Source organism: Nilaparvata lugens, chromosome 3 (assembly GCF_014356525.2).
Source record: "Nilaparvata lugens isolate BPH chromosome 3, ASM1435652v1, whole genome shotgun sequence".
NCBI lineage: Eukaryota > Metazoa > Arthropoda > Insecta > Hemiptera > Delphacidae > Nilaparvata > Nilaparvata lugens.
In genome coordinates this window covers 64908213-64924377 of record NC_052506.1, presented here as the reverse complement: position 1 = coordinate 64924377, position 16165 = coordinate 64908213, and the positions used below count along the sequence as shown (strand labels likewise).

General features: G+C 34.7%; 1 protein-coding gene across 7 annotated transcripts in view; it reads right to left on the bottom strand.

Moving 5' to 3' along the window:
• The window catches only part of LOC111053237, a 285465-nt gene that overhangs the window by 184070 nt on the left and 85230 nt on the right, over positions 1-16165 (bottom strand). For 5 of the 7 annotated variants that reach the window (XM_039424319.1, XM_039424323.1, XM_039424321.1 and 2 more), the window contains exon 2: positions 3858-3910. The exons of the other annotated variants lie outside the window; for them this stretch is intronic. The gene's annotated coding sequence lies outside the window, so the exon portion shown is untranslated. The remainder of the gene's footprint in view (positions 1-3857; positions 3911-16165) is intronic. 7 annotated transcript variants of the gene reach the window in all.

Below are 16165 nucleotides of genomic sequence, written 5' to 3'. Positions count from 1 at the left end.
ATTTTGAGAATAATTAAGAGAACTATTCATTGAATTTATAGTTGAATACGTTTGATTAGAATATGTTCACCCTTATAGCAGTTTATGTAAAGAGACTTCTTCAATAGAATTACCATATTCAATAACTTCATACCTATTTTTAAACAATTTTCATTCAAATTTGGGAAAGGAATGGAACAGTTTCGAGCTTCAAGCCGGTTGTTCCTTTTCCAACCATGTTTAGTTGAGAATGATATTGAATGATATTCATAAATGCACAGATAAATGAACTTTCTTGGCCATTGGAGTTCAATGATTTCTGTAGTAGCCCACGACCTTTTGGATGGCCTGCGTTAACTTTCTCTATATCAATCCACAATTCCAATATCAGTCAACTGACAATGGTGGAAAAAATGTTCCACACAAGCATTAGATATTGGAAAAATACATTCATACAGCACTCATCTCCCTAAATAATCACAATGGAATAACGGGGAAACTGCAAATTCAAACAATGACCCATATTTCAGTACAAATCTCTATTAAATTTGGAATTGGAAGTGGAGATACTCGGTAATGTTGGAGACATCCATCAATTATCATAATGTGATGATTCTGTTGTTGTATTTGTAAAGCGTAGCGAGAAGCTTGTCATAAGGGGAATTACGTTAATTAGAAATTTGACAATCTGATGAGCTTTTCAGAGATGTCACTGTTCCAACATTATCAATTACCTCATCGTGATAGATCATTCTGTCAATAATTCAATATTTTAATGATCAGTATATTTTATTCTCAGGAATATAAGTATCATTAGAGATATTGCATGCATTCAGAATCAGACATACATTGGATATTCATCATGATCTTCAATAAATATTATAATATCTATTATAATACATATTGTTATTATAATTTCGCAGAAAACCAATAGATATCACTCACAAATATTTAAGAATGTTGATGAATAATTGAAAAATGAGTTGAAAAAATCTGGTGTTGCGCACTCACACAACTTTCCTTGCCGTTATGAAAATTGATCACTTAGACGAGCATCTCAAGTCTACTTATAAACAATGATCTGAGCCAGCTGGTGATAGGACAATAATGCTGGAGACATACGAGGTCTGCTTTTTCTTCGTAGTGTATCATTTAATATAATCAACAGCTGCCAACAGTTTGCAATTGGATAATCACATTTTCTCGAATGTCATGCTTATTTTCAATTTTAGGTGGAAATGTTACTAAACATCAATATTGTAGAGATATTCACACTTAAGAGTTTTTGTTTCAATTGTATCTGAAGCATGATAATTGGAAATCTGGAATCAAACTTTGCATAGATGGGGCGGAGCTCCTGAAATTTTTACAGATATGAGACTTGTGGCAGTTGATAGAGCTTAACAATAACTATTTTAGGTATGAATTTGATCAAAATCGTTGGAGCCATTTTCGAGAAAATTGCGAGAAACCCTGTTTTTACAACATTTTCGTCATTTTAGCCGCCATCTTGAATTGCATTTGATCAAAATTGTTCGTGTCGGATCCTTATAGGAAAAGGACCTTAAGTCCCAAATTTCAAGTCATTCCGTTAATTTGGAGATGAGATATCGTGTACACAGACGTACATACACTCATACACACACACACACACATACAGACCAATACCCAGAACCCACTTTTTTGGACTCAGGGGACCTTGAAACGTATAGAAATTTGGAAATTGGGGTATCTTATTTTTTTCCGGAAAGAAAGACTCTCCTTATCTATGGTAATAGAGCAAGGAAAGTAAAAAGGAGACACAGGACTCATGAATAATTATGGAAGAATTTCATAAGTTGAAAAATTTCATGATCAACTGTCATTAAATGATATTTCCATAATAGCCTATAGTCTCCTAATTCAAATCTTCCACTTTGATTTTTAATTATGAATGCACTATCGGAAATAGTAGTTGAGAGTACTAGATGTTCATAGGGAATCAGAATTGACGTTGAATTTCCATACTTAACCGAAACTTATTGTGACACACATTCATTTTTAAAGTATAGTATAACTTATTTTACATTGAACATCATTACATGTTTTAACATTTTTCCTTTTCGCTTTTCCAGCTCCTTCCTTCCTAGTTCTGGAATGACGCCTATTGTGTCAAAGAATTTCACGTGACGCTGAGCTTTACACCTTCACTCACAAAGAGTGAACCCGGTCTTTTTTCATCATCCCTTTCTCTTCTGGACTTTATTCTCCAGCATATATGATCCATAGCAGATCTCCATTCACACACGTTCGTTACCTCTCAAACATTCGCCAACTCTTTCTCTTTCGAGACTCACCTTTCATGAGCAAAACATGCTTCCATTCACTCAAGTTGGAAAATACTTGCAACCCGCCTCCTCTGCAGCAACAAAAATATCAGTTGACTGTTGTAACATATTGTGGAAAGTGGAAAGCAGCTCTGGGTTCAATAACTGCACGCTTCCATCGAAACAAACATTCTCTAAATGAGAATTGCTTGCCAACTGTTGGTGTAGGATTTGTTCCATTACAACCAGCCATTCCCAGGTATGCGTTTCATTGTTGCTGTTATTTATTTTCCTCGAACAAACACTCAAGTCCCTTGTACAATGATCATCAAGTATTCAAATGCTTTGTTCCATAATTCTTGCTGCTCAGAATTTTCACTGTTTCCCATGCCGTGAAATATGAATGACATAACAGCAACAATGAATAGCCAAGAGCTGGTGGATAATCAAGTGAGCGTAGCCTGCATCTGTTCAAAGAAACTGCCATATTAAGTCCTGTAACGAATATTTCATATTATTGGTCTTATCTCAATCTCAAAATCCTCTAGAAAAAGATTCATTCTATTAATTTCCTTAAATAACACCTCTGTTAATATTGTGTCGTACTTGTGAGTTGTACATAGAAATGACACCGTTCAATATTTGAAATAATTCTTGAGTTTAAATCATTCCTTATTTAGTTCTGTGGAACTTCCAGTGAGTCATGCCTGCACATCAGAAACAGCATTGTTGATAATATTAAGAATATATTATATTATGATCCTTATGAATTGTTCACTATTTTAAAGAGCTCAGCTCAAGTTTGAAATGTCTTATACGGTAATTATTCTTCTTACTATCTCGATATTTATGACCTATGAGCCAGCATTTCACATGATTGCATCATTACACAGATCACCCTTCCATGATTCGAATGGAAATTTGTTGCCTGCATACATTTAGATCCATCCTAACCTGGTATATGGTCATTGTTCTTAGGTTCTATGGTGTGTCTCTCATGTTGAGCCTCAAATTACATTCATTTATATATTGAATCAAATTTTTAAAATACAATTCTTTAACAGTGAGCACTCCCAATTATCTAAAAAGTTCATTACTTGGATAGCGTCTAGGTTTACCCAGATAGGTTATAGGAACTATTTACAATGAGCATAATCTATAAACCATCTATGTGAGAATATATGTTAAATATATATAGAAATAGAACATTTTCCCAAAGCTTTCTATAAATTGTCTATGGATGGATAAGAATTGATTTGTTGAGAGCTTTGTTCAATCTTTCTTCGTAGGATATTAGTTATAAAGAAATACTTCAGAAATATTCAAAAGAGCTATTGGACATCACAGTACTGAGCTCAGACTGAGTGATAATATACAGGAATATTCGATAAATGAGTATTTTATACCTGAATTAGATGTCTCAAATTCATTGTCGAATGAATACAATTTCTGTAGAGGAACTGAGAAAGTTCCACGCGACGAAGGGTGAATTTAGAAGGAGAGACTACTCTAGCCTCAACTACTTAGCTCATTGATGAGGATGGATTGAAAATAATGAGAAAAATTACTCACATCGATCCTCCAGAATTTTTGATAGGAATAAGTGATCCAGCCTATGATTCAACCTGGAATGAAAGGAAGCATTACAAAAGTTATCAAATCTAAAATAGAAGCTTTTATGAATACAATGATGAAATCAATAATAATTGTTTTCGAATTATATTTTCACATAATGATTGTTGCTTGAAGACAGGGATATTCATCAAGATTTCACACTTATGTAATAAAACTAGTGTGTGACTATATAACCTTATCTTTTGGACAACATTAACATTTTATCAAAAATTTTGGAGAGAAATAGTACAGGTTTAGCCTAGTTTCTCCTCCAATGTCATAATTGTATTATGATTGTAGTATTTTATACGATAAATAAATAAATAAATAATAAAACTATGAGAAAGGAATTTGATCAATATTATTCCAAACCTCTTTCCGATAGAATATTCATGTTCAATGAATACAAATATTATCAAACTTTCATGTTGCTATAATCATTGACTATATTTGAATAATATTATTCATTTACACAGGCACAAAACTAGATCAATAATTGATTATCATTCCAGGAAGAGATGTGTATAACTGCTATCTCTATTATTAAAATACATTCTGTTGCAAAACGTACTGTTCTACGAATAGAATGGGATTGGCTATCATACTTTCCCAATACAGTACTCTATTCACATGAATTGTGGAATCTTGTTTTTATTACCCTGTTAGTTCATAATTAGTAATTACTGAAGCCATAAATTGAGCGTATCAAATATTATGTTATTTATATTTAATGGAAGTTATATATCTGTTACTAACATTCACTAAGGACAGAATACACAATGTTCTCATATTCTCATCTATAGGGGGTTGAGTTTTCACATCAAAAACTCCAACCTCTTCAAACTCCACTCTTGGCTCAACCCAAGCCTTGATTTGTACAGAGTATGGTCAATGAAAAACGATACAGTTGCCGTCATACGAGCGTATATAACAATATTGTTTTCTCGTTCGCTTCCTTTGTGCGATTGAAGCTCCAAAAATTCGAAAATCAATAGATCAGAGCTGAAAACATAAATAATAAATCAGGATGGTGGTGTTTCTGGGTGTGGGCCTACATCAAGAGTGAAGCGAGATAAGAAAAATACCAATACCGTAACAGTTTTCTTTATAGGTAGATACTACAGGCCTCATACCATTGGAAATATTACTCATCGAGCTGGGAGAGGGTTTCAAGATAAATTATTTCTACATTCCAAAACTTGGGAAATATAGCTTCCCGAGGACTGCATCTATCGCAGCGCTTATTTTATCTCGTATTTCTCTTCTGATACGAGTGATGCTATCAATTGATAAATGGCTGATGCAGAACTCGGCGCATTCAATAATTTTCTGGAACCTATGAGCTCTAACACATTAAAATCTATGATGAAGAGGGAGAGAACCTTGTTTCCTTGATAAAAATGATAGACAGAAAATTAGAGATAATTATTTACCAATGCAGCAACTGAACAATGGATTTTCAATAGATGATACAACCGCAAATGTTATGAAAATTCTCAGGAAAATTATAGATTATTTTGCATTATCCTATATTCAAAATAACCAATTATATCCAATGCTAATCACTCTACCCATCAATACTCTTCCTGTGTAACGAAACTTCATCAAAGTTTATTAGTTTATTTTCATTGAGTCATTCTCTCAAATAAAAGTGAAATGAAGAAAAACAGAGCAACTAATTTATAAATTCGAAATCCTAAGAACGAATGTGAATCTGGCAGATTTGAACTTCTACAATCATAACATGATACACCAATTTAAAGTATATCCTCTCATGATTTTCGCTTTCTCGTCTGTACATTCGTGTACAAGAAACTCATTATGCCAAATCATTATATATAGAAAAGCTTTTCATTAGTATTATAGGATATTGTATTTCATGTTATTTTTGAAATTGTTTGAATGAATAGGATCTATTCCACCCCCTCAAAATGCTGCTGATGACATGACAGAACACATTGTGTTCTATTGGAATCTCCGGTTGGCGTCGGTTTCAGCAATCCATTAATATACAGAGTGAGTTATATGTATGGGAACCCTTCAATAAATTGAAGATAATTTTTTTCATATAATAATAATAATGATAAGAATATATAATACTATGACTTTCGGGATAAGTTATTGGTCAAATACTCTACTTTTTGACATAAAACTGAATTTCAACCCCTAATAAGGGGGTGACTTAGGGGTTGTAACTCGAATATCTTGAATGTAAACACTCATTGTGTGGTAAATCATTTTATGGCGAATCATCTGATATTTGCCACCTGTGATGTTTTCAACTGGCATAGTTTGTTTATCACTTGTAACAGTTCATTTCAATATTCTTCCAGAGTTCAATTTTGTCATTCCAACATTAAAAACATTTCATCATCCATCTAGTTTCATTTAATCAATTTCAACATAGGAAATCAACAAATTAAATTCCCATATTGGTGACCCCGACGATTGAAAAGCAAGAATTTTCACAAATATTTTATTTGAGTCATGATGGATGAACAAATTGCGGGTCTGCGTGAACGTGATGCACAGTTGCAGCAGCCCATTCAAAACCACGAAGTACATCGAGTATCTATAAATTCGCCACCATTTTGGTTGGGCAAACCTCGTTTATGGTTTCTTCAGGCAAAATCCCAGTTCACACTGTCCAACATCGTAAACGAGATAACCAAATTCCATCATGTTGTGTCACGCACGGCAGCCGAAGTTGAGGACGTTATTGTGAACCCTCTTGCGCGACAAGATTATTGAACGTTTATCCGCGTCCGAGGAGTAACGCATTCGACAGCTCACCAATACGGAGGAGCTCGGCGACCGCAAACCGTCACAGTTTCTTCGCCATCTCCGCTCTCTGTCGAATGCGACCGGCATACAAGACAATTTGTTGCGTCAATTATGGCTTCCTCGCCTTCCGCCAAATGTTCAAACTATTCTCGCATTGCAACCGGAGTTGGCGCTTGACAAACAAGCTGAACTGGCTGACAAGGTTAGTGAGATTATACCATACACATCTACTTTTCCAGTCAATGCAGCATTTCATGGAAAACGTACGGAGAGTGGGTTACTAAAGGCGATTACCGACTTACAAAAGCAAGTCGCCGAATTATCTGCTTCTCAATCATGTCAATATCGTTTTCGTTCACGCAGCTGTAACCGCAACACTACAAATGTAAACAAATCCACTGCACGTGAAAAGGAGCACCAATCAGAAGAGGGCCTATGCTGGTACCATGATAGTTTTCAAGAAAAAGCTAAGAAATGTGCAAAACCGTGCAGCTGGTCGGAAAACAACCAAAGCAATCAGTAACGACGGCAACTGATTGCTGCTTAACTGCATCTAATAGCCGTCTTAATATGTCACTGATAAAAATTCTAAAATTAATTTTCGAGTTGATACAGGCTCTGACTCATGCTGTTTTCCTCGGCGTCAATTACAACGATGTTCTCCTATGAATTACGAATTAAGTGCCGCAAGTGGAAGCAAAATAAAAACTTTTTTTCATTTATTTATTTATTTATGGAGACAACAGGTTAACCCTAATATGTCTCCTTTACAAATACAACAATACAAGACTACTATACAATGAGCAATGTAACTCACAATTGCAATATTGTTAAAATAAAGCTATAGAAATACAAGAGGAGGAAAAATAGATATTATATACAAAAAAATGATCATAAAACAGAATATAGAAATGAAAAGATCCTAAAATTAAAATAAAAACGTTACAAAGAATGGATAAAACTAACAAATGAATGTCAGAGGACTGATACCTGCCAATGAAGCAGCAAAATGAGTAAGAAGTACGAGTACACAGTGCAATGGATACACACCTATATACAGAACAGATAATTAATAACACGACTGAGCAAGGATATCTCACGATAGACTGTTTAATATTCTATAAAATTCCCCACGAGAAAACCAGAAGATGTCCAGTTGCCCAGAGAAACAGTTGAAAAGTCTTTGAATTCTATTGACCGGAGAATTATAGTGACTCACAGCTCTGGAACGGGGCACAAAAAAGAAAAAGTGGAGCGGCGTAATATGGTAGATATATGAATATTGACGTTTGAAAGCAAATATGAGGAATGTATTTTATTATTTATTGAGCTATGAAGGAGAATTAAAGACTTAACATCTCGTCTTGTTTTTAACGATTTCATTTGCTATATTTTGCTTTCAAATAAATACCTTTAATACTAATTTTACTTGCGCAAGTATTACTCTTATTAATTTCTCAATCTATAATAAAACCCTTTCGGCGAGCTAGCTTTGATCATCAGATTAATTCGAAGCACTAGGGCGCCCATCACTAATTCAAATTTAATCACTCACGTGTCGAAAATCTTCTTGTAAGCCGCCGATGTCGATCCAACTCCATGTGGTCCGGGAATATGGTAGCCGGAATCGTCTCCTCCAAGGGGTTATAAATTTAATTAAAAATGAAAAATGACTTCTGCTTCACAATAGCATCACGAAGTCTTTTAAGAAATTTAATAATTTACTTTAACTTTAACTTTTACAAAATCATTAGTAAGGTACTTCGCTCTAAAATATTTGGGGTCCTCTTATGGTGGCATTTGGCTGGCGAGTCTCGTTCTTCCTTCTCAAGTTTTACAGATCCTCTTTCCGACTTTCAAATTAGCATAAAATTTAAATATCTTAGTCCTCCGCCATTTAGGTTCAAATAGATCTTACAAAAAATACCAAAATATTGCTTAGATTATATGATTAATAATTTCTTTGCATTCGAGCCATATCGATAACATAGATTACACAAATTTTAACACAAAATCTAGTACATTTATATAAATATATAGAAATATTTTTGAACTGGCCTACAGTTGCCGCCTATTAACTGCCATTTTACTATTGGTGCATGCAAATTTTATTCGGTATTCATGCGCCTGGTAACTCTTATTTCCTGAATACATTAAATTATTTTTATTTGGTTTTTTATTTATGCTCTTTGCATGCTAGTTAATATTCTATACATTAATATTAATTCCATGCTACCTAATAATTAGCCACGTGGACGGGTGTTTTTTCATATTGCACACCATCTGATTGCAATAAAGCTCTGCCAAGGGGTTTTGGTCAGATTCTACGTTCCTCGGTTTGATCGATCTCTAGGTCACCGATCCGTGAATACATGTACATAACCTCAATCTTCAAATATTTTTATAATAATCTATTTATGAGCAATAAACTTCCTTCAAATCCTTTTTAGGTTCTTGTACCATTTAGCCAGAATAAGCTGATGCTATCTAATCTTAGTTATTATCTATTTGGCGATATTAGCCAGTTACTTTATTTCAGACCTATTACTGTTTCTGTTAGGGCTTTTTGTCTACCCAGATTTAATATGTTACACGCGCCCCTGGGTTTGAATTCAAAATATTTGAGAATCACAATGTTTTTAATGAAAACCCACCCTTCAATACATCGATATACACTATACTTTATTTATAAATTATACTCTCATACTTCTATCACAGTTCGCAGACATATTTGTTGCATCTCCTTTATACCTTTATCAAATACAATAACAAATTCTCCTCCTCAACACACATAAAATATCATAAATATAAACTTCTAAACGTACTCCTCCTGACAACACTTAACATATAGTAATTTTTAAATTCGCCGCTTGCAGGGCCGCCAACCTAACTACACACATTTCATAATTCTCACAAATGATTCCTTTTAGACAATAATTTCGATTCACAAAACTTCTGGGCTTATATCTTATAGTATTTCTTAGGTCTTAATATAAATAATTTTCTATACATCAGGTACAATACTTTTCTTTTGCTAATGGCTCTTTGGTTTTGGTAGCTGGTATTCACTTTAAGTGTTTTTCAGGTAACAAACGTGGCATAATTAAAAGTAATAAATATAAAACATATAAATAAATATATCGACATTAATAAATATAATAAATAACAATAATAAATAACTTTTTGGGTACAGTATTTCTTTTTATAAACATATGTTCAACAGACGTCACATATTCGATTTAGGTGGCTTTGCTCAGCTGGTCGCTGTTCTACATTTCATAGTGCTACATGTTACATCAGAATTTGCTGTCGACTTTCATAACTAACCTAACTGCTCAATTTTTTCTCTTAAAAAGGTAATTAACAAATTTTAATTTTATTATCCCCGCTTGTGTCCTTTTTTATCTGATGTATATAATTTAATTACATATTTAAAAATTGTTCTTTTCCTTATTGCAGGCTTCTAACGGCTGGAAGGAATTAAACATTGGATTGTTGCCACGAGGTCCTATACCAATATTAAATTTATTAAGGAAGGTTAGTAATCGGTTTGATAATAATGTTTTCCTTGATTTCTTATCATATTTATTTTAAATTCGACGATATTGCATGTAGAAATCCCGTGGTTTACTTGCATCTTCTTGCATTCTATTTGTAGATGTTGTAGGCTGGTGAGGTTATCTGCTGTTGATTTGTGAGGCCGTCCTATCGATAACTTATCCTTCATAAATTTAAAGCCCTTGTATCTTGTGTATTCTTTCGAACAATTCTTTAATTCATTAATGGTAGTTCCTGTTAATCCATTCTTTTTCCAATTATCCTGTAGTCTTAATGCATCCTGCCTTTCATGCTCATTTAATATTCTTGATTTCAGTTTGTCATAAATCATTATGCCCAAGACAATAAACATTTTTATAATATTAGCTTCCCAATTATCAATAATGGATTCTTTTAATAATAACAATATAATAATTTCTATCATATCTACAACACAGTCTTTTATTAATATCACAGCCATTATAACAAACCTTAAACACCATAACAAAACATTTATCATCTTTTCAATAGTATAATATCTCATCATATCATATCCAGGTACTTCCATTTTATTAATATAATTTTTTAATTCTTCTAATCTTATTAGCCACTTTCCATTCTTCATTAGTCTCAATAAGTAGTCCACTCCATTATTTTCCCGGCATGAATTGATAGTAGTCCTTCTAATAGCTTCGGTTCTATCCCATTTATTTGATCCGTTTTTATCCCGTTTCCTTAGCCCATTCTTCCGGTCACATCGCTCAATATCTCTCTTGAAGCGTATGTGCCGCGGATGCACGCCGTCGGTCCGCTCCTGTCCTCCTCGGTGTCGGTCCGGTGTCCTCTTCGGGCGTTTGAACCGTGCATGCGGCTGGTATGCGCGCGCGTGGTTCCTCCGTTTCTTCCGCTTCTTTCTCCGGGCCTTATGATGCATGTTCTCCCGAATGCCGTCCTCCTCGTCCTGATGTCGGCTGGGTGTCCTCGGGCGCTTCCGTCTCCGGGCCTTACGGTGGTCGCCCCTCTTGTCCGGTAGTCCGTCCTCCCTGGTGTCATCCTCTTGGTCCACTATCCTGGGTTCCTTGGGGTACCTTGGTGGGGTCGAATGATGCGCGGGTGCGGTGGCGGTCAAACTTAATAGAGGCTGATACTTGCGGCTGGCTTTAATTGCATGTTGGGCGGCGGTTTTTTGTGATAGGCTGTCTTGTATGGGCTCCTGTTTGTCTGGTGGTGGGTTATCTTGTGTTTCTTGTAACAAAGTCTCCGGTAAATCAATTCTGAATGTGGTGTATGACGTTGAAATATCCTGCTTTTCTTGATTTGTTTCATTTGAGCTTGTGCTTGTTATATCGGGGGTATCATATAGTCCTGGTTTATTAGCTGTAGTTTTCTGTATATCTGGTGGCGGGTCGTTGGGTGCTGGGTTCCGGGTTTTTTGTTGATTCAATCCTATTGCATGTGCTAATGTATAATTTGTACTTACTTGTTGAGGTGGCGGTTTATAATTTCTGTTGTAACTGTTTTGTGTGTGATTATTATGTGAGTTTAATCGATCACGGCCATCATAGTGATTCCTACGATTGCTCTGCTGGGCATAGTGGTTGGTTGTACGATTTTGAAATTTTTCATTATTCCAATTACCATTTTGCCTGTGCTCATAGCGGCATTCAAATTGAGGAGCAGATCGGTAGCGATCATGTGATACCGGTTCATATTTTTGGCTGTTATGCGGATTAAATTTTGAATTATGTTGATTTGATGCGTATCTCTGGTCTGAGCGGTGGTTTGATATTGCCATTGCAGACTGTATGCCATATAAATGATTAATCAGCTGCTTGCAATCAGTAATGGGTTGTGTGGCGAGTGCCATTCTAACTTGATACGGTAGCTTCTTTAAAATAATACTTGCTAATGCCGATTCATTAATGGGCTCGCTCAATTGAGAATTTTTAAACTGTAGGGCAGTGACGAAAGTGGTACATGCACCGTCTAAGTTAGGGTTGAAATCGCATGATATAATGTCCGCTAGCACGTCCAACTGTTTACTTCTGCTCCAATACTGTTCCAGGAAGACAGCGACAAACTCATCCAATGATGTAAATTCATGGGCTCTACTCCGAAAGAACATCAGGGGTTCGCCAATCAATAAATTAGTCAAACGAAGACGCCAAAAATTCCAAGAGGTAGGTGCAAGAGTTTGTACTAATTTTATCTGATCAATGAATGGTTGAGGTTGCAAATGGCGATCAGTATTATCAAATTTTCCTAGTCCTTGTAATATACTATGTACGTTGAGGTTGTCTGTTTGAATCCCTTGAGGTCGTTGTTGAATATGATTTTCTAATGCTGTTATTTTTTCCTGTGTTATCTGCCATTGACTATTATGTGTAATTTTATTTGCGTTTACTTCTTGATTTAATTGAGTCAGAGTGGATTTTTGAATTAGTAGAGTTCCGTTTAAAGCTTTACAGGTTTCAGTATTTTGATTGATGCTACCTTGCAGTTGGTTCATTTTTGTGGACATATTAATCTGTTTATTTTGTATTTCTTTAATACTGTTAATATTTTTGTCAACTGTAGTTGTTAATGTTTGATTGGCAACGGTAATTTGTTTGTGGATTTCTTGGTGGCAATCGGCCTTAATGTTATTGGTTATATCCTGAATGGGTGTAGTGATTTGTATGGTTAGGTTATCTATCCTTTCGTTGAGCTCACATGTAACCGTATCCAACCTTTCCGATAATCCTGCCGTAACTTTATCCTGACTTTCTTTCTGTAGATTTATCATTGCTTTTAATTCTTCCCTATGATTCTCTACTTTAGCCTCAATAGTATCCAACCGTCGTTCTACTGATTTTATAGCGCCCGCTGTCTCTTTCATGCCCTGTTCCATTGTTTGCTTATTTGCCTCTTTCATTTCCACATTCTTTTTTTAATCTCCTGCATCATTCTGTCCATTGTGTTTTGTAGCATAATATTGAACATACTGCTAGTTTGTTCCATCATTACCTTTTGAAAAGGATCTAGCTCTGTGACTGAAAATAGACTTTGTTTGCTCAGATGTGACTCGGCCTCTGGAGATGCGGGTTCGGCAGGCTGCTCCTCGCCCCCTTCAAAGTTGATCTCTACTATCCGTTGATTCAATGGTGTGTCAGCGGCGTCGATTCGAGTGGATGATAGAGGTTGCAGACCTGGTGGATCGAAGACTATCGACCCGACGCTTCCTGGTTCCCTTTCTCGTGGCGTATTGGCATCTACCGTGGTGGGGTTTGATGTGCTTGGAGTCGACAAAGTGGGATCTGTGCAACCGCCGTACATATATGAAACTTCAGAGTTTGCGGGAGTGTGATTCATTATGTCAAATATGATAAATGCTAATTAAACAGTGACAAAAATGATAAGCGAAGATGCTTAAAAAAGAGACACAAACCGGGACTTACAGTGAACAGTGATGTGTAAAGTGTTTGGATATTCTTACAACAAGGTATTTATACTTAAGTTTTTTATAATGCTCTAGCGCCCCCAATGTTTTGTTGATTTATTCTTGGCTAGTTTACAGGCTGCGACTTATTTTCCAACCGGCTTAAACACCTAATATATTTTTGACTAGAAAGTAATAGCAGTTTAGGCTTATAAAATATAATCTCTCTTTATAAACATGTAATTTTTCACAGTACTAATAATATAAAATTTTCTTTAAAACATATAATTTCTCTCTATTTAAAGATCTTGTTTCCCCAAAAAGTAATACAAATTTCCCTTCGCCAGTTTTCCTCACAACTCGTATAAGTTATCTATAATTTTCAATATGGTTATTGACTTAATTTCAAATAATTATTCAATGAGCTTGGCTCTCATCATCAGTCCCACGTTGGTACGACATGTCTTTTGTGTCGTATCCGCAGCCCCACGTTGGGCGCCATGTCTTTGTGTCACGTTATTCTTTATATTTAAATAACGATTAGCCTCCTGCTTGGCATCAGTCGGTAAAGCATGAGATTTGATATAATTAGGTCGTGGTTTTCTAATAGTATTCAGTCTTAAAAAATCTTGATAGGCCTAGATATGGGCTTCTCCTATAACTCTTGTAATTCAATAAATAATAAATATATATAAAATATGATACTTATACTATAGTGTTGAGGAATAAAAAATAAATTGCACACCATGAAAGTTTCATACGTATATTACATAAATAATGCAAAGATCAATCGAGGCAAAAAATATATATAGAGCGATAAAAAAAAATATAATATAAAAATAGAACAATAATTGAAATCAATAAAAATATCACAGGCTAACTTTATATTCTAGATTTATGGCACGAATCATTACCATGTGCCTTTATCTTAAAATCATATGCATTCTGTTGCATGTAGTTGCGATATGCGCTTGCTAATACTTGTCGACTTGGATAATTCAATCAAAAAATGTGTGCTCTAAGATCAGCTTGATAAATTAGCCACTAATAATCCAATATATATATATATATTAAAATCTCTAGTATTTAGTAGATTTATTTGTATCGCATATATATTTTTATCTCAGGGTGCAAGATTCGGCACCTGACGGAATAGGTAGAGCCATTCATCTAGTGAATTAGAACTATAATAAATTATCGCAAATTGTATTGCAAAAAATTAAATATTATATGCATATGTTTTAATAGCCTAGATTTCGTACTTCTTTGATTTAATAGAATTTCTAAAATATTGATCTATATTTTGCTTTCAAATAAATACCTTTAATACTAATTTTACTTGCGCAAGTATTACTCTTATTAATTTCTCAATCTATAATAAAACCCTTTCGGCGAGCTAGCTTTGATCATCAGATTAATTCGAAGCACTAGGGCGCCCATCACTAATTCAAATTTAATCACTCACGTGTCGAAAATCTTCTTGTAAGCCGCCAATGTCGATCCAACTCCATGTGGTCCGGGAATATGGTAGCCGGAATCGTCTCCTCCAAGGGGTTATAAATTTAATTAAAAATGAAAAATGACTTCTGCTTCACAATAGCATCACGAAGTCTTTTAAGAAATTTAATAATTTACTTTAACTTTAACTTTTACAAAATCATTAGTAAGGTACTTCGCTCTAAAATATTTGGGGTCCTCTTATGGTGGCATTTGGCTGGCGAGTCTCGTTCTTCCTTCTCAAGTTTTACAGATCCTCTTTCCGACTTTCAAATTAGCATAAAATTTAAATATCTTAGTCCTCCGCCATTTAGGTTCAAATAGATCTTACAAAAAATACCAAAATATTGCTTAGATTATATGATTAATAATTTCTTTGCATTCGAGCCATATCGATAACATAGATTACACAAATTTTAACACAAAATCTAGTACATTTATATAAATATATAGAAATATTTTTGAACTGGCCTACAGTTGCCGCCTATTAACTGCCGTTTTACTATTGGTGCATGCAAATTTTATTCGGTATTCATGCGCCTGGTAACTCTTATTTCCTGAATACATTAAATTATTTTTATTTGGTTTTTTATTTATGCTCTTTGCATGCTAGTTAATATTCTATACATTAATATTAATTCCATGCTACCTAATAATTAGCCACGTGGACGGGTGTTTTTTCATATTGCACACCATCTGATTGCAATAAAGCTCTGCCAAGGGGTTTTGGTCAGATTCTACGTTCCTCGGTTTGATCGATCTCTAGGTCACCGATCCGTGAATACATGTACATAACCTCAATCTTCAAATATTTTATATAATAATCTATTTATGAGCAATAAACTTCCTTCAAATCCTTTTTAGGTTCTTGTACCATTTAGCCAGAATAAGCTGATGCTATCTAATCTTAGTTATTATCTATTTGGCGATATTAGCCAGTTACTTTATTTCAGACCTATTACAGGCTCTGACTTGTGCTGTTTTCCTCGGCGTCAATTACAACGATGTTCTCCTATGAATTACGAGTTAT